The 21393-nt window shown below is 38.7% G+C and overlaps 1 protein-coding gene across 1 annotated transcript in view; it reads right to left on the reverse strand.

Annotated features, from left to right (window-relative positions):
- LOC309889912 (leukemia inhibitory factor receptor-like) overlaps window positions 1-20973 on the reverse strand; it is a 90322-nt gene extending 69349 nt beyond the window's left edge. Inside the window, exon 1 of the mRNA XM_082783116.1 lies at window positions 20705-20973. The gene's annotated coding sequence lies outside the window, so the exon portion shown is untranslated. The remainder of the gene's footprint in view (window positions 1-20704) is intronic.
- Between the last annotated feature and the right edge of the window lie 420 nt (window positions 20974-21393).

The following is a 21393-nucleotide window of genomic DNA, read 5'->3' on the forward strand; positions in this document are numbered from 1 at the left end:
CTTCTGTTTGACAGTTTTTAACAACTCTTTACCATTGACTTCTCTTGAGAAGCATAGCTGGACCATCACAGACTTGGGCTTTCAGCAACCAGTGATTCCCATATGCTTTCCATTGGAGTCAAGAAAAGAATTACACTGGTGGTTTTCATAAATGAGGGGTCAGAATAAGATAGGAAGTTTTGAATCATTTTAGACTTAATGACACAGATAGATGCCAGCTTGAATGTCTGAAAAGCCACATGCGGAGATATGCAAAAATTTCAGCTGTCACCTTATAAAGATGCTCATACCATACGTGAAGTTTATTAGCAAGATTGCTATGGTCAAAGTTTTTTTAAAATGATGTTTATGCTGTTTCTTTGTATTTTGTAAAAATCAACTCACACAGAAATCGCTATGAGGACATGATCCTGAAACTGTGAAGGGATGAATACCTTTTTCTAGGTCCAAAACCTTAAGTTGTTCAAAGTTCATTTCTTTGAGACATGATGCCTGCACCAGCAGATCTAACAGAAAGGGAACCTCCCAATGAATCCTGAGTATATTCATAAGCTTCCGAATGGTTCCAGTAAAAAGTCCTTGTACAGAAAGTTCCAGTTCACTTCTTGTTTACTTGGTTAGCTGCTGTAGAAGAGTCACATAGGATTTCCCTAACAAATCACATGTTCTCATATTGCAGCATCCTTGAGCCAAATGCATAGAAAACCTTGGGTAACCTTTTCTTCCTCAATATACACAGTAAGAAATAATCTGTTTTCAATATTTTTGGCTCCCGTATTACATAGATAGTAGCCAAATAATGACCTATGTCAGCATATTTTCTCCTCTACTCTAAACAGCATCTGTGTCGTTTTTTGTCTGCCTTATCCTTAATAAACAGTACTTTTACCTTTACAAGCAAGACTGCTATAAATGTAGTAACATTACACAAATGCAGATTTACAGTTCTGAATATTAACTTGCAGGAAATTACTTTGTGCCAGATGCTGTGAGCTATTTTCATATGCCTATTGAGATAAACAAACCTGAGGCTAGGAGAAGCTTTGAACCTTTTTATTTTTATTTTTTGAAGCCTGGTTTCCAATATCTGCTGCTTTCTTAGATGCTTCAAAGTCAGACATTGCCTCGCCCTTGAGCATTTGGCTCTTGTAACCGAGTCTCTGAGCTCCAAGTGGAGGGAATTGCCTTAGGTCAGTGTTCTCATTGCAAAAGATGCCTAAAGATAGCCAATGCAAAATAAGAATGTCATAGAGATGTCTGGATTCCTATTAAAATAGGGGAAGATAATGAGAATGGCATTCAAATGTGTTAAATTGGATATTTGCCAAGAGAAGGGGAGATCTGAATTCTAGCCCCTGCTCTAAGGACTGTTTATGCACTGAATCCAGTTACTGTCTTATATAAATAGCCCTTTAAGCAGGACCAGAACCCAGGTTTCCATTAGTCCATGAAAGTGCCTCAATTACTGCATTAAGGATTCAGGCTCTTATTCTTTTTTTTTTTTTTTTTTTTTCCTGCTAGATGGGACTTGAAGTCTTTCTTTACTCATTCTTCACAGAAAGGGTGAAAAACCCACTATTGTCCTGTTACACTGCTTACAGAATCACCTGCCTGGTGTATGCAGTTTCCATGAGCAAAACGCATAGGAAACTCTGGGGAACTATTTCTAGTTCAACACACACAAGAGAAAGATGAAGTTATAAGTTTTCTTAAAAGATACACCTATGGTATTGAAAATATACTGAAAAAGTTCTGAATATTCCCATGAAAAAATGCTGAAAAGTTCCAGTTCTTGCTTAGTTGATGAGGAAAGAGTATACAAATTTTCCACTAATGAAGTAACAACTGTGAAAGATTTTCACACTCCTTGTGAAGAAACAGGATAGCGCACTTACAGCTCAAGCAAATAGGTGAGAATTTCATTTGATGTTTTAGGGACACCAGATAGTTTTATGACACTTTATTAATTTTCATTGCTGTAATCATCCCAAACTTCTGTTCTTATGATCCCATGTTTAGCAAAACCTTCTTAAAATAAATATTATTTATTTATTTATTTATTTTAGGGGAGTAGTAAGCTAGGTTTCTTGTTTTCTTAATTTTACACAAAGTAATGCAGAAAATATGGGGGGGGGGGGGGGGGGGGGGGGGGGGGGAGGGAGGGGTATGATAGCTTTCTCACCATTGTGCTTCCACAGAAGGCAATGAATACCTTTGAACAGATATCACATTGATACTGATAGAATACATCTTTAAGAATAGCAGCAGTTCTCTTCAGGATTAAGTGTTACTACTAAAGGACTTATTCAAATCCCTTTCACAGAAAAGCTCCCTTTGAATTCAGTGAGCTTTGGATAAGCTGCTTGCATTTTGATGCCAGAAAATTTTGTTTACTGACATGGATTCATTCATTTTAATAAGTACCTGCAATGTTGGTATTATGTATTCTCATTAGGTGAGAAAATTTGCACAAATTTTAGTGATTTATTCAAGATAACAGTCTAGATAATGTCTCACAGATGCTCAACCTTTGTTGTGATTACAGCACTGAAGGGTTAATGCTTTCAGTATATTTCTCATTTCTGCAAAGCACAGACTTTGTAAAAGCACAGCATTTTGTTTAAAGGTTGTGTTTAGTTCCTCTAAACCAACAGAAATTAAAGGTTTTGGAAACCATGTCAAGCTCACTGTATAGACTGTGCACAAACGTTGTGGTTACTTTTGCCTACCCAGTGACTCACCCCTGGTTGTTTTGGTATTCTTAAAATATAGATTTAGCTTCAAATTCAGGTCAGCTTGTTTGGTCTCATTTGCTGTACTCTGTCTTCAAATCTGGAAGATATTTGTAAAATAATTTCTGTTCTCTGTGCCATGGACTTCCCAGAAATCCCTAGTATATTTTTTATTTCTATTTTCAATTGTAGATAGAAGACAAACTACTAGTTAAAAATAATTCTGTTATACAATCACTTAGAGGAAAGAAAAACCCTACTGTAGATTTCTAAGTCCAGAGGTAATGGACTTTCTTCATGGTCCTACAAAAATACATCATCAACTGTGGTTAACAGCACCTGAGAGGACAGCTTACATACGCCTGCATTAGATACATCAAGAAGAACACTCAAGCATGAACATCCAAAACTTAAATGTGATCTTCAAGGGAAAACAAACAAAAACACAAAACAAATAGACAAACAAACAACAACAGCAAAACAACAGCTGTTTGACATGATTTAGGAATGTGTCTTTGTTGCCTTTTTGTATTAGGATTACTACAATTTCCAATGTACACTTCTGTAATAGCTCAAATTGCTACAAAGGTATTATTCAGCTCCAGGGACAATGTTTTAAATAAAGTAGACTGGAGGAATTCACTGCAATGTATTTCAGGGCAGCAATATGTGCATTTGCAAATACTTAGACAATAAGACATAGTCTCCAGAAAATAAGTGGGAAAGATATTTTCTTCATAATAGCAATTAAGACTACCCTGAAATCCAAGCCTGCTTGATAATTCTGGGCAGATTAGCTGCTTGTGCAGCTTCTGCAGCATGTTTCAAATGAGCAATAAACTACTTTTTTTTTTTTCTTAATACTTCCAATATTGTGGCCAGAGCAGCAGTACACTGCATTATGAGCACCTAAAATCCATCTCACATTCACCTCAAACACACTTGTATCATCAACAGCTGAACTTTCCCCACATCTTTTTGGACTCAAGGAATATATTTACACTTACGTTCAAACCAAAGTAGAACTTCTTAGAATATGAGACTCAATTTCTGTTTATTTTAAGATCTAGATGAATAAACTCAAGAGCAATGTAAATGGTGATATGGCTTACAATTTGGCTTGCTCACCATTTGGCAGACCATAATCGCAATGTACTTGCCTGTTATAGGGCTGGTTTTGATTGCATGTGGCTATGCCTGCAGAGCATGAGTCTCTGCTGGTGGTCCATTTAATTCCCACATACTTGCTTCCTTCCTTCTTTAATGGTTTTAAAGATCATAATTATTCATGGATTCTTTCAATTTGCCCCAAACTCCTGTTATGGCATATTTTTGCATAGCTGATCATGTGTATTAAAAACACTATTTCAATTTACTGTTTCTACTTCACTTGTTTTTGATTGCCCAGCATCAAACAGCAGTGAAAGAACTTGTCTTTCTTTTGTAGTCACTAAATCCATTAATAACATCAGAAGGACTTCTGACAATCATCTAATTTCAGTCCCTCTTGCAAATTTTATAATTGTACCATGACTCCCAGGACACCTTAAGGAGACAAGAAGGAGTCAATCTTTCTGTCTACTCCCACTCTTATTTTCCAGAAACCACATTGCTATTCATTTGTTATCTCCTTTGTGTAACGGATGGGTGTATAAAATGTCACAAACAGGAATTAATAAACTGTACTGTGCAGGAAGTTTTGTGATCCTTTTTAAAATCTATTCCAACACTTTACAAAAAATGCTGGAGAAACTATTTTCAATCCAACAAAGTCATTTTAAATAGTCTTTAAGCTATCTTATCCCATCATCCCACAAAGTCCTTTCCATCATCTCTCTTATTTCAGTAATTCAGTTCTAACATTTCCAACCTTTTTTCCTTGTTGTTTCCGAGAATTCCAACTACCTCTTAAACTTTTCTCTTCTACAAACAGCTAAGCTATTTGTACTAAGAAAGTCATTAAAGAACTCCTTCCGTCTGTCAAGAACTGCATTCTTGCATTGTCCTTTTTCACACTCTGAATTGATCTTCTTTTCTCCATGTGTTGTAGCTCTCATAAATTACTCCTATGTTGTATGCATTTTACTCTGCATAGTCCTACTGGACCTAAGTACTTCAGGTCCTTCTTTGGTTTTATCACACTTAGCATGAGACCAGCTTGGAAGTTGCATTCTCACTTTGCATGTCAGTTTCCAATTACTTTCCCATGTGCTGTTAAATGATCCTTTGTTTCTCATACTTGGAATTCTCCTGAATTATCTTCTTTGATTCAGTCTGCCATGATTTCTTCTGAAGTCTATTTTTAACTGCTACCTTTTCATGCCTGTTTTTCATATACCTCTGGCATGTTGTGTTTTATCTATAACTGGTCTACTGAATTTTCTTATCACGTTTGTGCTATCATTCCATGATCGATTCTTAGGCTTCCAGTTTTTGCCCTGAGACAAAATATACAATTTGATTACTAGAAACCTCCTCTGTAGATAGACATATATGCCTAATAACATTTTAAAGAAAGTTTCCGTGCTATTCAACTGTGTCCTTAACTGCTACAAAATTAATTAATCTCATGTCATTGTTAATTGTTATGTCATAGACATTAGATCCCTTCCACTGTCTTCCACATCTTCCTTTTCTACTTTGCCACCACAGCCATCTACCACTACTTTGATATCACACCTTGCAAAATTCTTGAAGACTATATCACAATCAGCACAGCATTTATCTTTTATGATATTAGATATTCCTTTGCTGGGAGCACATACATTCATTCCTAATATACTAGTTGTCCCACTAGGTTGACATATAGCCAGTTTGCTCATTGTTAGCTTCAAAGACAGTAAGCCTCATCCTTGACCTTCTTGCAGCCTTCTTGCTACTAAAAGAACCAGTGACACTTCTTCCTAAGAAGCAAAAGTAGCTTTGGGCATCTTTCCATCCATTTGACATAGCCCTTAGGGACCACCTGGGATTGATACTTCTCTTTCCATGGCCATGATACCACTCACCATAGGGTTTGTTTCCATTAAACCATTTGTTGATTATCTTCTTTGAGTAAACGAGCAAGGATTTCATAAACTTATTTAGCAAGGCTATCTTGTGCATGTCATCCTGTATTTGATCCACTATACTTTGGAGTTCTCCTGGCCTGGGTAACATCATTACTTGTTTGTTCAGTGAGGCTTACCATGCAGCAAAGAATATTTATTGGAGCAAGGAGTAAGTCTAAGCTTCAAAACACCTCCAGAACAAAGTCCCCAACTCTCTTGGAATTTGACTACCTGCGCCTTTGCACTCTTGAAAATTCCAGCCCAGATGCAGCACTGAATGCAGTTGTCAGATACTTGAGACGTCTCACAGAAGATGCATTCAGTGCTCTTTTCTGTCAGCACTTATTATGTCAGAATAAGAAAGAGAGATATTGTCTTTTAAAGCAGATGCTATTCCAAGATTTCTTTTTCTTAATAAAATCAATTGAAATTGTTTAGGCAACAGACAGCATGCTCTCATCAATGTCGCGTCTCGAAGTCTGTGAGAATTCCTGTAAAGCAAAAAAACAAAAACAACAAAACCACCACCAACAAAAAACCTATGCATTCTTTTAAGTGAAATGAGCATGAATGCTCTTTCTCTATATATCTGTCCGTGTCTGCCTATGCATGTCTCAGGGTGGTATTGCTGCTATAGGTCTAATTTAACCCTTATGAGGAAAGAGTGACTTGGAATTTCTCTTCAGAATGTTGCTTTCTCCAGTTCCATTGTTTGTAATCTCAGGGCATGGCATCAAGTTGATGCTTTCCTGCTGTCGAGATGCCACCTTTGCATCTACAAAGTAGGAAATAGAGCAGTGTGAAGAAAAAGAAGGCCTTATTTAAGGTACTGATTCAGCAAATTATATGAGCAAATTTTAAATTGAATTTCCATTCAGTATCTTTGTTGAACAAAGATGGATTTGATAAAAGAATTAAAACAGGTCCATTCTGAAATGCCCTGTTGCATCATTATCTCAAAACTGCTAACAGGTTAGTGGGATATGGAAGATTTTACAAAGTCTTTCTATGAAGCCCTGGATCAAGTTATACTCCAAAATTGCACACAAAGAGCATCTCAAAGCATTTATTTCCTAGGGCTGCATGGGAAAGAACAGTCCAGTGTTTCCTCGGCTCTATCCCAAGACTGCCCAACAGTGCAGAGTTTAGTATGACTCTTACAGGTAAAAGTAAACAGAGGTGAGGAAAACAGGCCAGCATTAGCAAGAGGGCAGCAGAAGGAAGAGGATTTATCTGGAAAAACCTTTACCTTGCGTGCCAGCATCATGAAGTAGCCAGGGAATATGCTCTGCTAACATTGTGCACTACAAAAGCTCTCAGATTATAAAGGAGAGACACTAGTGAAAATGAAGAAAATTCTGAAATGGATAAGTACTTGGGACACTTCCTATGCCATTTTAATAGATGCAATTCTAATGGATTCTTATTGTAAATTATTATACATTAATACCACCACAAGATACTTGAATACAAATCTGCCCCCTATATACAAATCATTTCAGCAAGACAACAGATTAGTAGGGAGAAAAAGATCTTGTAGAGAGAAAGGTGTTAGCATGGAAATTACGTGGGCTGGTCTCAGTTTTAATGTTTCCACAGCTGTAAATCTTTGGGAACATCACTGAGGGTGAATACTATAACACTCAGCATTGATAATGTGTGAGTCCTTCTTCACCTAGAGAGAAATAACAGGCTTTGGCTAAACACCCAAGTGCTTCACACAACATCTTTTGTCTATGTCAGACCAAACAACAGGCATCCTAGAAGCCAGCACACTGATCCAGGAGGGCTTAGAGCTGACCGAGAGGAAATGACAGGAGGATGTGTATTTACCGGGTTTGTCATAGCCCCCCTGTCCCTGACACTGGTACCACTTACTGGGAAATGTGTTTCGTGTCACATGCAAGGGGGTCTGTGTACGTGTACCTCCTGTTTCTGCTTATCAACATCTTCTCTGGACACACTTGTGGCCAGATCAGCTGTTCTCATTAAAAACCCTGATAACTTAATAACTTGTTAATCAAAGTACCAAGACTGTGACCTAAGACCTCCTCTGGTTTGAACAGATTTTTCTATGTGTGCTCTGTTGTCAAGTGGGGTAATATTTTTATTTATATATTTTTTTCTGTTTCTCCTGTAGAAGTTAACCCTCTCCATATGAATTACTGAAATAGTCTTTGGGCAAGAAAAAGAAAACTGCTTCCTAGAATCCTAGAATCATTTACATTGGAAAAGACCTCCAAGATCACCAAGTCTAACCTAACACTGCCAAGTCTAACACTAAATCTTGTCCCTAAGCACCACACCTACATGTTTTTTAGATACTTCCAGGGCTGGTGACTTCCTTGGGCATTCTCCTTCTGTCTCTTGATGCTGAAGACACCATTTAGGAGCACTGGGATTACTATCCCTGCTCCAAGCAGTATTTCTGTGTTTTATGAGAAGAAGAAAAACTTGAACAGAAAAGTTTGAAACAGATCTATGTGGAACATGTCAGAACGCAGTGACTCGAGTGTTCAGCTAGGAGATGGCAGGATCCAATTTAAATTCTTTCCTCTTTAATTAATTTGGAGTATGGAGTTAAACACTGCTCCTCCATATACATGGACCACCTATTTCTGTCTGAGTTCTGAGTTGAAGCCTAGTGCAGAAGCCTAATGCCTCTAATGGCCGAAACATCAGAAGCCAAAAGTTTATAGGCATAAGTCAGACACTGAAAGATTTTAAGCAGCTTGACAGCTACAGGGTAAGTGACTCTGTTGTAGAAGTTCTTATTGTTAACATGGTATGTTACCAATGCTGCCACATGATATGTGGGCACCAGCATATAGGTGCTTAATTGTCCTTAGGGTCTGTGCTCACACCTTTTCCCTCTCCATTCTCTCCCCGGTAACAATCACAGTACTTCTTCATTGCCACAATCAGATGATCTTTCCTATTCAGAGTGAAAAATGTTCCTGGCAAGAATAGTCTGCTTGGTGGATTCAGACCAAGGTGTTGCTGAATGCAAAATAATCTTAAGGAATGAACAACACTCATTGCTTTACGTGGCAGTTCTGGGCAGGCAGTCCTGAGATACCCTTTAATAATGAAATGACAGCTTGTGTAACTATGCTGAAATTGTTTTGTCATGTACAATATAACTAAGCCATATTTAGTATTGAGGTTGTAAATATCCTTGTTGCATACTTTTTGGTCCAAAAGTTTAAAGGCAAGATTTTTGAGTGGAACTAATCTTGGTACATGCCCAAAATGCTTATCTGTTCTTTCCAGGCTGAAACAAAATGAGACACTGCTTTCTCCTACAATCCTTGCCTCATTTAGTGCAGAAATTCTAGCACAACTAATAATGAAGAATTACAGTATAACTAACTACATTATAGTTTTTATAACTACATAAAAGTAATCAGTAGTAAATTTCTGAGCTTTCTTTACCTCCCAAACCTCCTGTGGTAAGTAGGGTGTACTGAAGTGTCTTCTCTACTTTTGAAAGTCGTTATTCCCAAATAGGATTAGCTGATTAAAACAAACTCAGGAAATGGGATTATTCACTGTCCATGTCATATAAATAAAAATAAAAGCTTTGGTTTCTTTAGCACTTTTCACAAGCACTAAATAAGGAAAACAAAAAACACAAAGCATGTCTGTGCAAATCCTCTCCAATTCAAGTATACTATTGTTGAATATAGTTAGCATTTGGCAGAATAAACAGGTAGATGCAATGTGATTATCACCTTCCTGCTAGGAAGGTTTTCACCTTCCTAAACTGCTGTTTAGAGTTATGTTTACTGTGTGCATACTTCTAATGCTTGTACACACCAAAACAACATTTACATGCTTTTAGTAAACTCACTAACAGCTGCTGGTGAGCACAAATGTATTCATCATTAGTTATGCTTTAGAAATGTCTTGGATTAAGTGAATCTACTTTATTAAGCACCTTTGTATCTAAGGGCCAAAAATATTTGTAGGCAATTGCAATTTTATAAGCCATTTGTATTTTGCACTGGTAAAGAAACCTCGTCAAAGAGACCACTTTTTAAAGGTATAAAAGATAATGTAAACCCCAAATGTCATTTGAGAAGTCTTAATTGCTTCAAAATAGAGCAATTATGCACACTGGTGAATTGAACATAAAGGAGCTACGGATTATATTTGTACGTTGTTTGGCTCAAAGAAAATAATTATTGATAGGGACAGTAGATGAGATTGATGAGTCTGGAGTTGTAGCCACTAAACAGGATATGCATTCACCCTGAGTTCGTGTTTTCTAGAGAACATCTCTGAAATAACTAAGGAAAAAGAGAAATAGGAAGAAAAGGAAGCTCAGTCAGTCACAACAAGATTGTTTTGTAAAAGGAGAAAACAGGATTAACTATAATGAGATTATCAACTAATTCTGTGAGGCAACACCCATAAAGATCAACAGACAAATGGGAGGGAGCTGGACTCTGCAGTGTTTTTAACAGCAACATTGTATCAGTGACAAGATTGAGTTTTTTTCCCTATAATGTTGAATACTGCTGTAGTTGTAGGACTGAACTATAATCTCTGATAGCAAGAGTAATTTCTGTCCAGCACATAAATGGTGTTGAAGCTCAATGCTGAGTTTATAAGCCAAAATTTCTATAAAAAGTAGCCAGAATCACTTTTTTGTTTGTTTGTTTGTTTTGTTCTGTTTTTGTTAGTGGAGCAATGTGTTCAAGTAAAAGAGCAAGACAAAATTTTCCTTCATTGTTCCTTTCTACAAGGCACCATTCTGCTTTCTGCTTATTTGTCTGGAAGCTTACTATCAAATCTACACATGCAGCAAGACATCGAAACCTGGGCGAGCATGCGGTTTCTGTCTGTTATCATAGGACGGGCTCCATAATTAGAAGAGTATAATCCATTGTGGTAGACTTTCCTCTTTATTAGTGAGAGTCTACTTATATCAGGGTCAAACGTGTGTTGATATTTGGAGAAATAACTTGTCCCACCATCATTCCTGCCACCAACAGTCTGTTCCCTGGCTTTCCTCTTCCTGTGTTGTTTCTGGTGGACTCAGAGCTCATCATATTCCCTGTGCTATTTAAAGAACTTCTTGGGCTGGTATTTTATTTTAAGGCTTCTACTGTATTCTTTAAAATACCAACAGGAAACATTTATCCTCCACAAACCTTAGTAACTTTTCTGTTCTCAGTTCCTACACAGAGACCAGATTTGCCATATTAGGTATATAAAAAAGAATTAGTTTTAAAAACAGAGGCCCACGTAACATTTACCTCTTCTGCCCACTCTTCAAAGAGACTCTTTATTAGGGAACCTTGCCACAACTGACTGGGAAGGTCTTGGAATACAATTTCGGATGTGGCATGTGTATCATGCTGAAGAGCTCCTACTGTTGCAAAGGCTGCAGATATGATCCAGGAGAACAAAACCTGCAACTGCTGAGAGCAGATGAATGTAAAAGCAGAGTTGTGTCAGCCTGCAGAGTTACTTCAGCCATACACAACTCCATCTCTTAGAGATCACCAAGACATTCTTTTAACTACCTAAGATGTTCTACAACATTTACTCTACTTCCGATAATAAGATTGTCATGCCCTCTTAGTAGGGTCCTGAAAATGATTTATCCCTAAATTATTTTCACAGGAACTCTCTTCTCCTGCTGAATCTAAACAAGTGCAATATCAGCTTATTTGAAAATGTATCCTATTTTTCCTATCAAATAGGCAGAATTATGGCCTACTATTTATCTGGTGAATTTGCAAGGAAGGAAGTCTGGAAAGAATCTAAGGTCACTCATGAAAAACATCAGGACTCATTACTGCTACGTGTCCTGGATCATGGGCTACCTCTTTTGAGGAAGGACTTCTCTCAAGTATGACACAGTAGGGGAAGCTAGGCCAGGTGTTTACCAAACACGCTGTGTTACGAGCACCTCACACGTGAAATAAAATCTAATGATATTGACTCTTACTCATCCTTGCTATTAAATTTTTCTCCTTTGCTTTTTTAACCTTCTGTGTCTATGGCACTTAAAGTAACAAGTAAACAAAAGATCAGCTGAACCCAAACCAGGTTACTGGCAGCCTGGGATGATTGCTGGTAGCTGAAAAGAAGCCAAAAGAAGCTGGCTCATGGTTGTGCAAACAAATACCAGTAACAATGAAACATTTTTTTTCTCTGTTATTCCCCCTGCCTAGGAGGAACGTGGTTTGGTTTGTTCCACAGACCCAAGTCTTGCAAGCATTAGTGCTAGCCTGTGTGTTAATTACCCCAAAATTCAGAGAAGGATAAGCTGAAAGTGATATCTTCCCCACTGATCTCTTGTCATGTGTACAAGAACAGCTTCTTTCTCTTGAGCTGTGACAACCACAAATCCACAGCTGCTCTCCAGGCCCACATACACAGCATCACAGATTAGCTGGTGTTAGAAGGGAACTCTGGAGGGCATCTTGTCCAGCATCTCCTCTGAAGCAGGACTAATTAGAACCATTTGACCCAGACCATGTCCAGAAGCCTTTTGAATATCTCCAAGGAGGGAGAACCCACCACCTCCATGGGCAACCTGTTCCTGTCACCCACATAGTAAAGAAGTGTCTCCTGGTGTTCAGACAGAGCCTCCTGTGTTTCAGTTTGTGCCCACTGTCTCTTATTCTGTTGCTGAGCATCACTGGAAAGAGGCTGTTGCTCAAGTATTTATAAACATTGATGAGGTCTGTCCTAAGCCTTCTCTTTCAGGCTGAAGAGTCTCAGATCTCTCAGCCTCTCCTCATGGAGAGATGCTCTAGTCTTTTAAACATGTTAGTGGCCCTTCTCTTGACCTCTCCTTTACCTCCATAGGATTTAGTGATCTTAAAGGTCTTTTCTAACCTAAGTGATTCTATGATTCTATGATCTCATACTAGGGGACCCATAAAATATAGATACTACCAGCAACAGCTTCTTTTCATTTTCAGTAACAGCAAAGAGCACCCAATTGTCTCAGTGAAATTCTGTTTCCCTTCACAAATGTGCTGGAAGAGGTAAGATTTGTAGAACTCTGTCTTTGAATTCATTCCATCAGTGTTGTTACAGTGCCTTCCTATTCTCTGGTGGAGCTGTGCACTCTCCAGCACTACAGAACGCCTTCAAAAAACAACCATGTAACCATCCAAAAACCAAACAAAGCAAACAAGCAAACAACAGAAAAAAAATACTTCTGAGAATATTCTCACTTTAAAAAATCTAAAAAGACTATTTAGCAGAAACTTCCTCAACTTCCTCATTCTAGATCTTCCTTACACAACCGCCAGAATGAACAAAAAAAACATAGTGTTTGTTTCCAAATAGGATATCATACCCTTTTGTCTGAAACCATTTACAGAATTTATCAAAAGAGAAAAATATGTTCTTAGGTCCAATGCATCAGATGCTGACAACACATCACCATACTCAAAAATCAGACTAGTAGATGTGACAGAACCTCTGTTTGTTCTTTGCAACTTCAGCCAAGACAGCATTGTCTTTTTTTTTTTTTCTTTTTTTTTTTTTTTTTTTTCACTGCAACATCAAAACTGAAAACATGACAGCAGGACCCTGCAGATTTGATATATTCTCTGTGTTACATCTTCAGATTTTCCCTAGCAATTCCACCATTCCACCAGGTTTGGGGGTGGTTATCTGGAAGTCATGTTTTATATGTTTTTTGCAGGTGGTTATCTGGATGTCATGTTTTATATGTTTTTATTTTTTGTTCTGTTCTGTTTTATTTTGCCTTTTTTTTTTTTTTTCCTAGACGACAAAGTACTTACATGTCATTCTGCTCTTTTTAAGGGGACACAAATTTTCCCTTTCAAAAGCTGATTCTTCTCTTGCCTTTCTGTTTAGAATTAATCCATTCCTGCCTCCTAGCAACCACTTACCATTACAACTACGGCCAAGACAGCAAGTAAACATCCGCTGTGTAAGTACCTAATGCAAGTGGAGTTAATGAACTGATTGTAAGCACTGCTTTCTCTACGTAGTGCAGCCTGGAAATCTATCCATGTACCTTCTGTCAGCACTCTCAGGAAAGGGATCCTTAGATTAAGAGCAAACATAGAAAAATGCTGCTGACTGATAAATCCGTGCTACAGTAACTAAGGAAAAACATGCTTACCAAATGCAAATCTGATTCTGGACTTCCTATGGGCCTTACGAGTGCCATACAGTAACTACCAAGGGGCCAAGAGCAATAGTACCTGCATTGATCCATGTAGCCAGAGCACCTACACTCAGTGCTTAGTCACTACAGGATCCCTCTACAGTCAGCTGAGAGAGGCATCTATAGACAGCAGTTTAAATCTGAATCTGAACTGATCTCAGAGGGTATCCCTCTCTCTCTCCACTAACTACACAGGGAGTTAAGACAGATAGACTTCTGACATGGGCACCTCAGCATCTGATGTTTGATGCTGACATCATGACGGTAGAGTGGATCTGAGTACCTCAGATAACCCCTGAGTTTCAGCCATGCCCCTATCTCTGTGTACAAATAGGCAAAAGACTTTTAACCAGGCTGGTGTCATCTGATGTTTTCCTTTATAATATGAACCTGAACTCTCCTAAGCAGTTCAGAGACATGCATGATGTCATATAACAATTTTAGTCAGTGCCTATGCTACTGATATGTGCACATTTACATTACAGAGTTTAACTCCTCCTGGAGAATATAAAAAAAAAGAAAAAAGAAAAAAAGAAGTAAATCATTCAGCATGCAACAACTGTGTGCTAGACCAGTACTTTACACTTTCTCTCCAAACATAAATTAAAGCAGAAATATTGGTTTAAGAGATTTCTGTCCCTTCCCCCATAGTACAGGTAAGAGCTCTCTAAGTTGTGCTAAGAGTAATATCTGTGGGATCATTTTATAATCTGGATCAATAAACTAACTTAATTCTATAAAGAAGCTTCCAAAAACTGAAGATCTCTTAGACTGAACACTGCATTTGAGAAATTGTTACCCTCTGCAGTACATACTGGGGTTGTCTTATCGAGAAATCTGTTATAATCCTCAGTTGGATTCAGATCAGGTTTACCAATTGGCTTTTGGCAAGAAAACATGCCATGCACACAAAAAGCTTCATAAGCAACATATAATATGGTAAAATGTATGTGGAATACACTGGAGAGCTCATACAGGAAAGGAGGGATTCATCTCATTTCATGTTACACCTTGTGCAATATCTCTCTGCAGACCAAGAGGTTGCTTTATGCTCCTCTATATGCAATAGAGACGAAAAGGCTTTTAAAAATGTGATTCATTTCAGACGATATGATGAATTGTGTTCTGCTAATGGTTCTCACCATTGACTCCAAGGAAGTGTGGAGTGACTAGCTCATCTGCAGGCTATCGGTATTGTAGATAGCTATGATAGCTATGAATTCCTGCTTTTCCTTGCACAGACATTATCAGTCACACTGCTACTTTAATGTGTGTGCACATGTATTTATATACATATATATGCACACATATAAAATGTAATAAAGTTCCAATCTAACATACATGTCTGTATGCCCCCATGTACAAGCTCATTCCCCTCTGATCATTCTCCCAAAGCAGTTTTCTCTTTATTTGTGCTACAAATCATCTGAGCTCTTCAAAGCTGAGAAGAAAGGCAATAAATCAGGCTTCCTTCTCTTGCCATTGTCCTTCTTCATTCTGTCATATAGCAAATAAGCAGAAGATTCAACTACTGGCAGCAGCAATCTCTGTGCACGTAATAGTTGGGATTGGTTAAGCACAAAACCAAAGAAGAACCAAGTGTTTGAATTACCATTAAAAAAAAAAAAATAATAATAATAAAAAAGAAACAGCCAGTCCTTGGATCTCTGAGCTCCATAGACAGTTTAAACACATCTCCTCCTAAGCCCATTAAAATGATGCAAGAATGTACAAACTCCAAACTTCCAAGGTTCCCCTTTAACTAAGATAAAATTTTAAGTTAAAGAAGTTAGCTAATAACTACATAAAGAGTCAGAGGTTGTTTGCTGTGGACAGTACTCCCCTTGCACAAACTTTCATATCTCCTCCATCATACAGTACAAAGAACTAAGCATCCTTTCCTATCCCTTGTGAACTAATCCACTCACTGCAATTGCAAATGTCCAAAGAGGTGAAGGTGTCAGGACTTCTCCAACCTTTATAACTGGAAGCATCTCCTGAATCTGGATTATTCAGTCTGAACTTTACTGTTCCTTCTCTCTCAGTTCTCAGGACACTAAATGTGTTGGACCTGCAGAAATTAATGGCATGAGAAAAATTCCAATGCACTTTCATAAAGAGCAGCTAAGCATATTCACAGGTTGTCTAACATCTGGAGATTTCTGGGCCCTTTTAGCTACATGCTAAATGGATTCAGGAATGCAGAGGATAAAATAAAATCCCTACCTCCTTTCTGCTGCTTTTCTCTCTTTGGACTAAAACCAAGCACTGCAGCACACAACATATTGCTTGTCAGAGCACTTTCCTGCCAAAACAATTTACAAACTCAAATTATGCATCAAAACACCCTTGCAGGGTAGAAAGGATAATTAAAAAGCTGGCAACAAACCATTACTTATTGGAGCAATCTCACAGAGGTCAAAGACTATGTATGGTCTGAGGAATTTTAAGTAACGGGTCGTGGGAGCACTGAGGCAGAGGACAGAATATCCATATTTCACCAGTGTGCATCTATATGGAGGATCCTCAATGCTTGCAGGCTCTGGGGCTCTCCTCAAGCTTCATTGTTTCATCCCTCAGTGAATGCCAAGCACTTTTGAGAAATCAGGCTCAAAAAGCCAGACTCTTACAGTATGTAAAGCAGCAGAATGGTGACTAGTAAGATCTCAAAAGCACCTAGATTCCCAGCTTATGTGTGAAGTCCCACAGACTCCAACCTGGCTCCTTAGATGCTTAAATAATTTTAAAAATAAGGCTCATCAAATACAAATCTCAGAGGCTGTGATCTTCATCTTCTGAACAAACACCCTCCCCTCTAGATCCCATTTCTAACCCCTTGTATTGTCTCCTATTGTCTCCCTGCAATGTCTGCAGACACTGCGGCACCATTTGGGCAATCTCTAGTGGTCTTCTTCTCTGCCAGTTCAGTGTTTATAATTTCAATTTCTTCCTGTTTTTAAAGTGGCTTATCTGGCACAATGTTATTACAATGTTATTATTTTCTGGCCCAATGAAAGTATGATTAAAGCAGATAATATAAACAGACTTTGGAAAAAGATGTCATTTAAATCCTTGCTGATTAGCTTAATTCCTTTGTAAACTACCACTGAATTTGGTATGAGAGGTGGGCCTTGGTCAGTTTTAACACCTGGACCCAGAGTCACAGGCTAAATTCACAGTAATTCCTGTCTTTATAACAGAAAAAAACACTCACTTCTTTAACCCTAAACTTCCCAGGAATTGTTGCATTCAGCCTCCAAGGAGAACTCTGAAGTAAAACTCCATCTCTGTATCAAACAAGAGTCCAGAGCCCTGCTGCTCTGCAGCTGACTTCACCCTCAGGGAGGACCCTGTGTGAACATTTCCTAAGGTTACAATAAGAGAAGGGCAGGCAGGAACTTCCCGCTGATGAAGATGTGTAAAATGTCTGTTCTTCTACCACCACTACCTCACCTGAAACTCATCTCTCCTTCTGAGTGAGTTTGAAACAGAAGGAAACGCTTAGAGCTCATGGAACACAACCCTCTTTGGGAACTATGGAGTTTATTCATCAGGAATCATTCTCAGCTGCCCTTCCTGGGAGGAGCTAGAGAGGACAACTCCTATAGGCTTTCTGTAATTGTTTTGTGATGGCTCAGGCTCACAGAGCGTAAAATAAAGAGTCTTCTATTAGGCTTAAGTAACCTAGTCACTACTGCAAGGAAAAGCAAACAAAGAGCTTCCCTTAGCTCAGACACTGTGGTATTCTCAGCCTGTGAACACTGACTGACTTGATATTATGCACATATAGCCAAGTCCTGGCCTTCCCCACATTTGCCCTCTCATTAGCCACATCCTGGCTACCCCACAATGCACAAACCCAGCGTGGCCACCCAGGCCGCCTGTGGGAATGCAGATGCAGGAGGGGGGATAGCAGCTGCGGGCAGAATGGAGGAGCATGCACTACAAATGGCCCAACACGCTGAACAAAAGATGCAGACATGGAGAGGGCTGGAGTCCTCCAGGTCGAGGGAATTCTCTCCCTACCAACTTGGCTGGGATCCACATTCCTACATTTCTGGCCCTGCCACAGAACAAGGCAGTGTTGTATAGGAAAAGGATGAATACTTTGTTGTGGGTAATATACATCAGGACAGCCTGAACAGAAAGCCAAAGTTTTACAGTTCCTCTGCTGGCCAGGGACGTGAACGTATAAACACTTAACAGACAGCACCAGATTAAGTTATTCTATAGCATTCTTTGGTACGACCAACTGACCTGCAAACAGTTTCTCTGGACTGAACTGAATTTGCTTGGATGAAACTACAGCCTTCTTAACTCTTTTCTTTCTTTTTTTTTTTTTTTTTTCCTGACTTGATTTAGAAATGCCAAAACACTGAAGCATCTAGAACAATTTTCTGCTGAGGCTGCTAAATAGGTTTTACCTTGCAACTCAACCCTAAGAATTACAGCTCACACAAAATATGACAAGAAACTCACATTTCCACCAGCAGTTTATATGCTATGAGAGCCTGTTATTTTCAGGTGCTGAAGCAGTAAAACAGATAAGAAATTAACATGCATAGTGTTCTGGTACATACAATATTTTAAGAACCACGTCTAATGAATTAGCCACCCGCCCATTTTCCAAGGGAAAGAGTTTGAGATTTGGGAACGGTGTTTTCATGCATTGATTTGGTGGCTCAGACACACAGACGAGGAAAAAAATATGAAGTCTTGGTGTGTTTCTTGTCTTCTCTAAAAAAGGCAAAAAGGCCTTTCCCTTTTCCATGTAAGCCACATCTTTGTTAGGGTATGTGTAACTTGCTACTACCACAGCATCCTACTGTGTAGGTTCTTCCCCAGCTAGGTACGAGCTGGGGAAGAGGAGGTGGATACACCAGTATCAGGATGACACTTGTAATTACCATGTGGCGGCCAAGTGGGGCTCCCACAGACAGTTCCCAGGCATGCTCCTTGGAATCTGTCCTAATTGGTAATTTGGATTCAGCCAACCTGTTTTGGAGGGCAAAAGAGTTTAAGAGAATTGGCACAGTTATTTTGTGCCACTTAAACTCAGAACCAAAGTTCTTTGTTTCCTAGCATAGGAATTTGGTATTATACATGCACTCTTAGAAGCCTGGCCTTGCCACACTGAAGATGACAGGTAGAAATGAAATATTGAAAGGTTTGTCTTTTTTTTTTTTTTCATTTTTCCTTCCCCCATTCTCTCTGTCTCTCTCTCTCCCTGCAAAATCTGCCTATACATTCTTGCAGTGGCCTCAGATATGCAGAATTCTCTGTGTTATTAGGGTCCCGACCACAATAGGAGGTAAATTTAGGTCTGAGGAAAAGAAAAAAAATAAAAAAGAGAGAATTGTTGATCATGGCAATTTTGAAAGAGTGTGAGTGACAAACAAGAATCAGAACGGATGTTTCTGGGTGTGTGAGCAGTACAACTGCAGTTTCTGTTTAACAGCACATCCATCAGAGGCTCATTTACCATAAGCTGAGCCAGTAAAGTAGAAATCTCTATAATAATTTTTTTTTTTTTTTTTTCTCATTAAGTGTGCAATACAGGACAACTCCAAACTTATTGTTTTCAAGCACATTCCCTTCAATTTTTCATTCTGAGGTGACCAGATTCCAGCTCCTGAAGAAGGTTTATTTTCTGAAGCATGGTCTGAATCAAAGGCCATTCACAATCCTTTTCTTCATGGAAACATTTCTATTTCTGTTAAACTTGATAACAACTTGTTTTTACAAAATAAGACACCGATGCCAAATTGGAGCTGGCAGTATCATTTAAAGAAGTGTCATTCTGGATATAAACAGGAAATGTTTAGAGTACTGATCCAGTGATTAATGAATGTTTCCACATCCACATAGCAGCCAGTTTTCCCTTTCCTTGGAGGTTACTTCATTGCATAATCTACAGAAGGGCCAGAATTTTGGCCCCTCATATTGAAGTATATGAAAAATAGCATTTCTGTGCAAATGCTGGCATGTTTTTTTCCTTTTGAAATCAATTCCAGGTATCCACACTTACTCCAGTGGGAGTGGGAATCGAGACAAAGTCTGAAAGATATTTGCTCACACCTCTTTTTTTTTGGACCAAATCGGTTTTCTTCTGTAAGAATTCTCAGACTTCCCTAAGTTCATTCATAGACATAACTCCTTAATAGTCTGACTACAGCTGAGGGACAAATCCCTCATGTTCCTCCTTCCTATTTTTTTTTCCTGGCTGGGGGGGGAGGAAAGTGAGTTTGACTGAGTCATTCCAAACTGTATTGTATGGATCTAGCTAGACACCCACACTAATCTTTTTAGGCTGCCCATCATCTAAATACATGTTAAAAGAGAGTCTAGCAACAGAGCCCTCTAATTGCCTGATCTAATTGTCTGACCAAAGAGTACCAATTTAGGATAACAATAGAAGAGGGCAGAACTTGTTAGCTAGTACATGCTGTCCCCAGACCAGCAAAACAGTGAAAAAAAGAAAAATAGAGGAGTGTGTGTTTATGTCGTCTTTTCTATTCTTTTTGCAAGGTCATAGAAACCTCAGGCACTCAAGGGAGCACAAGACCGTCAGGACAGCTGCTTAACTTGGCACTTTAAGTTTCAGGCCAAGCATATCAGCATTTGTTTGGTGGAATTTCTGAGAAGCAGAAAGTGCGCTGACCAAAGCCTCTCTAGGTAAACTGAAAAGAAAAGTCAGGTGGAAAAATATACTAGTGCTTTTCTAATGAGCTCATAGACAAGTTTGGACTTACCCTTGGGAGCCAGCCAGGTGTTCCCGAGCTTCTGCAAGGTGTCAAGATATCTTTGGTTTTGCTGGAAGCAGCAGTAGTGAGAAGGACTCCACAGGAGACAGGATTAGAGTTCAGCATCTGATTTCCTTTTCTCCGTACTTTTTTTGGAGAGGTTTTTCTTCAGTTTCACCAAGCACAAGACTGCTTTGGTCCTGTTTTTGCCATATACTGGGCATGTGAACTCTCCAGTAGCTCTTTGTTTCATGAGGAGTGGAAATCTCTGTACAAACATTCACCTACAACATAAAGACCAACTGAGGTAATTACTTGGCAGAAAGACTCTCTTATGTAAGAGGAGTTGCCCCAACTTAAAATGTTTCTACCACTTAGCTTTCAGGAATGAAGGGTGTTTAAAGTTAATAACTCACTGTGTAATAGTTAACTTGCAGAAATGTGATTGTTCATATCTGAAATAGGTTGCCTTAGCACATTGGGAAGAAAAAATAAGGAAGAAAAAAAAAAAGGATGTGGCATACTTAAGCATCTTATTTAGTAGACGGGGAAAAGCTGTATATAATATATATCTTTGTTCCAGAGAAATACATGCATTATATATATATTATATATTTATTGTGCATACGTACCTAGGTAATACATTGCTTTCATTTAGGACACGACCGCAAGCTTGCTGAAATCCATAAAACTGCTAT

This window comes from Aythya marila, assembly GCF_965140915.1.
Source record: "Aythya marila genome assembly, chromosome: Z".
Taxonomy (NCBI): Eukaryota; Metazoa; Chordata; class Aves; order Anseriformes; family Anatidae; genus Aythya; species Aythya marila.